This window comes from Amblyomma mixtum, chromosome 4 (genome assembly GCF_055824585.1).
Source record: "Amblyomma mixtum isolate Tamu chromosome 4, ASM5582458v1, whole genome shotgun sequence".
NCBI lineage: Eukaryota > Metazoa > Arthropoda > Arachnida > Ixodida > Ixodidae > Amblyomma > Amblyomma mixtum.
In genome coordinates this window covers 74,050,470-74,054,318 of record NC_143015.1, presented here as the reverse complement: position 1 = coordinate 74,054,318, position 3,849 = coordinate 74,050,470, and the positions used below count along the sequence as shown (strand labels likewise).

The 3,849-nt window shown below is 52.4% G+C and overlaps 1 pseudogene; it reads left to right on the top strand.

Moving 5' to 3' along the window:
* The first annotated feature begins 321 nt into the window (after positions 1-321).
* On the top strand, positions 322-1,274 carry LOC149347025 (uncharacterized; annotated as a pseudogene).
* Positions 1,275-3,849: the final 2,575 nt, after the last annotated feature.

Genomic DNA, 3,849 nt, shown 5'->3' with positions numbered 1-3,849 from the left:
AGCGCCGCCTGTGGCGTTATCTATCCTCGTGTGATAGTATCTATCGTAGCAAGTGCACGTGTACTCTTGTGATGCTCGGCGCATGCGTGACGTACTCAGTGGCTGTATATATACTTGTCAGGTTGCAATAAACGGGGCTTTTTCCTTTGGGCGTGGGCCTGGGGGCCACGCACTAGTATTCATCGATGTGTCGTACTGCGAAACACCACATGGTGTCAGAAGTGGTTGTCCAGGTTATACGGGACCCACGGCAGACGTAAGGTTACCGCCTGTGGCCGCCCGCCAGCAGCATCGTATACCAGCCAGATAACAGCCCAGAAAATGTCGGAAGAAACGAAGGTTTCGTCTCAGCCTTTTTTGGTGCAGCCACCAGCGAGCTTCAACTTCGACAAGACGTTCGAGTGGCCTGGGTGGATACAAGAATTCGATGACTACCGATTCACCTCAGGACTTAAAGAACGAACTGAAGAGTCTCAGGTGCGTACGTTGCTGTACACGATGGGACGACAGGCGCGCAACATTTTCAAGACTTTCAACTTGTCCGAGGAAGACTCGAAGAAATACGACGTAGTGAAGACACAGTTCGACACCCATTTTGTCGCCACAAGGAACTTAGTCTACGAAAGTGCGTGCTTCCATCGCCGCCACCAAGAACCAGGCGAGTCTGTAGATCAGTATGTTACAGAGTTACATAGGCTGGCCGATAGATGCGACTACGGGGAGATGAAAGAGCGGAGGATTCTCGACCGGTTTGTAGTTGGACTACGGGATGCAAAGTTGTCGGAAGCTCTTCAAATGGATGCGGCGCTGACTCTAAAAAGTGCCCTCACCAAGGCACGCCTGAAAGAAGCTGTGCAGCGACAGCAGCAGGTTCTTCGGAGCGTTGTGGACCGCGAAGAGCATTACGAGGGCTGAAGTCGACACTGTTCATAGGCGGGCATCGAACCAGAGACGTCCGGATCACCAGACGTGTGCTGCTTGCGGTAGGGGCCCTCATTCGAGGTCGTCGTGCCCTGCCAGAGGAGCACTGTGCTACGTGTGCCAGCGCCGGGGACATTTCGCAGTTGTCTGCTCACGGACGCACAGGACCACGGAACCCGAAGCATGGCCTTCAGAGGTAGGCATCCGCAGTCCTCGGGGTGAGCAACCGAACATGAACTGTGTGACATTTTCCGTGGGAGATTTGGCTGGGTCATCTGCAAAGGCTCGCTTTCTTCATATTGCTGTTAATGGTGCAGTTGTTTCGGCGAAAGCTGACGCGGGAGCCGAGGTAAATGTTGTCCCAGGGTCGTTTCCAGCACTGCCGAAGGTACTACAGCCTACTGATGTTATTCTGATGGGACCAGGCGGTGACAGGTTGAACTTGAAGGGAAAGTTTACTGCCGACATTCTGTGGAAGCGTGCTTCGGTTAGACAGGATGTTTTCGTTGTCGATTCGGTGAGCAATGCGATTCTTGGCTTACCGGCAATAGAAGCCCTGGGAATAGTTAAATTTGTAGACGAAGCATCAGTTCATCAGGTAGTGCAGACGCGATTTGGTTCCTTGTTCCGCGGTCTGGGGACCATGAAAGGCGAATACTGTATTCGTCTTAAACCAGATGCCGTGCCCTGTGCCATTCACACTGCTCGTCGCATACTCATCCCGCTGCGAGACGGCGTAATACAAGAGCTGGAAGAGATGGAAAAGAATGGGGTCATTCATAAAGTTCAAGGGCCTACGGAGTGGTGTGCTGGCAGAGTGTCCGTCTGGAAGCCGTCAGGACAAGTGCGAATATGCGCTGACCTGACTCAACTAAACAAATCGGTGCAAATCGAACGGTTTCTGCTCCCCACTATTGATGAGACACTCGGGTTCCTCAGCGGTGCCGTCAAGCTTTCCAAACTCGACGCAAACTCAGGTTTCCATCAAGTGAGGTTAGCAAAGGAATGTCAGCCGCTCACAACCTTCATTACTCCGTTTGGCCGTTATTGCTTTGAGCGGCTACCCTTTGGCATAACTTCGCCTCCGGAGTATTTCCAAAACCAAATGTGCAACCTTTTTTCTCCAAGGGGCTAGAGCGAATAATGCATAGACGTTACTACAATTTCCTGCAGAAGCACTGTGTAATAGCCAACTGTCAGTATTCACAAAGCATCTTAGATCAACTGAGCATGCTCTGCTTGATCAAAAAGAATACATATTAAATAACTTCGAAGCTCAACACCTCACCTTAGGCGTCTTTGTAGACTGTTAAGGACGAGGTAGCAGCACCCCACCGCTGCCACCAGTTTGTTACAGACGAGGTAGCATGGTCGTGTGCGGGAGAGAGAATTGAGGGACGCCTGAGACGAGGCTGCTGGAAAAAGACAATGAAAGAGGACTTTATACAGCAATTTTCATATTTACAAGTGAGCTGCAGGAACGCTGCATCACGACAGCTCCTCAGGAGATCATTCAAAGACAAAGAGCTCCTCGGCCGTGCCGCTGCCGAGGTTTTAAAAAGTTCCCTTCCCTAGGGTCCCTAGATGGGGGCCGGGCCTTCAGGGGAAGGAAGTTCTCACTGGCACCAATCACCGACACACACGCACTCACTCACTCCCGAGAGATCACGCCGTCGTCACGCGCTGGGAGAGGGGAACGATGCCATCCACGTAGCGCAGACGCCGGAATGTCCATGAGCGGCGTTCGCGCGCATTTCGAACGCGCGTTCACACTCGGTGTACGGGAAACGCTCGCTCAACCGGGCAGACGGACGCGGCTTCCGTGGCAATCCAGGCGCTCACCCAACGCGCGTCTCGGGGTTTGTCGGCGTTTCGCTGCTGCCATGTCGTTGTCTTCCCCACGACGAAGGCTAGACGTAACAGACTGCCCCGCCGGGGGAAGGAGATCCCGATGGACAGGGGACAGCATCCGCTGTCCGGAGTGATGTCGCTTGAGGCTGGTCTCAACCGGAGTCAGTTGTCTCTCGGCCGTTCTGGAGCTCAGCGCACCCCGAAGTCTTCCTTCGCATGTGCAGGTTCCCAAAGGGCACTGCAAAGTGACTCGTGCTCCGCTAGCGTTAGAACCACGCCGAAAACCCGACCGCTCAGTCCGCAAGCACGACACAATCCCCACTAAGCAATGCCAGGCTCTTTCCCTCTTATAGAGCCAATTAGTCCCTGGGAGTAGTTCAGCAGCACTCAGAAAACTCCCACAGATCGGCACATTACACCACAAAGCGCATCTCAAATTTAAAACAATAAACAAAACCAATAGCTGCAAAATCTTACATCAGGAAGAAAAACACCAGCAAACTGCAACTATGATGCTGATTCTTGCGCTAGGGACCTCAATTTAAGCTATCGGCATTACCTTTGAGACTCCCCTTTTTGTGATCTATTCCGATTCGTAATGACCACAACATTTCATTCTGCATAGCAGCATACTGCCGTCACCTTGTATATCCCCGCAAAGATTCGCTCAACATCGGAGCCAAAGTCACCTTAATTTCCCAAATTCCAAAAAAATCAAGCGATGGTGGTAAATTCTTTTATTGCTCCCAAAACAGGGGACCAGTCTAAGGACCGGTTGCGCTGGCTTAGAGGAGGTCGGCGGTGATCCCTTGGGATGTCGCGGCCTCCACCGCGCGCTGGATAAGCCGGCGTTGGTCTGCCGGCTCGGAAGTACGCAGGAGAGACTCCCACGTCTCTGGGGTGTTTGGGTTGTTTGTGTTGTAATGTGTACAAGTCCACACCATGTGTATGAGAGTGGCTGGAGTTGAGCAGTGTTTGCACATGGGGTCTATCTGTTGTGGAAAGATCTTGCTGTATAAGAGGGGTATGGAAAACTGCCAGTTTTTAGTTTGCGCCATTGGACGGCCTCGCGTCTTG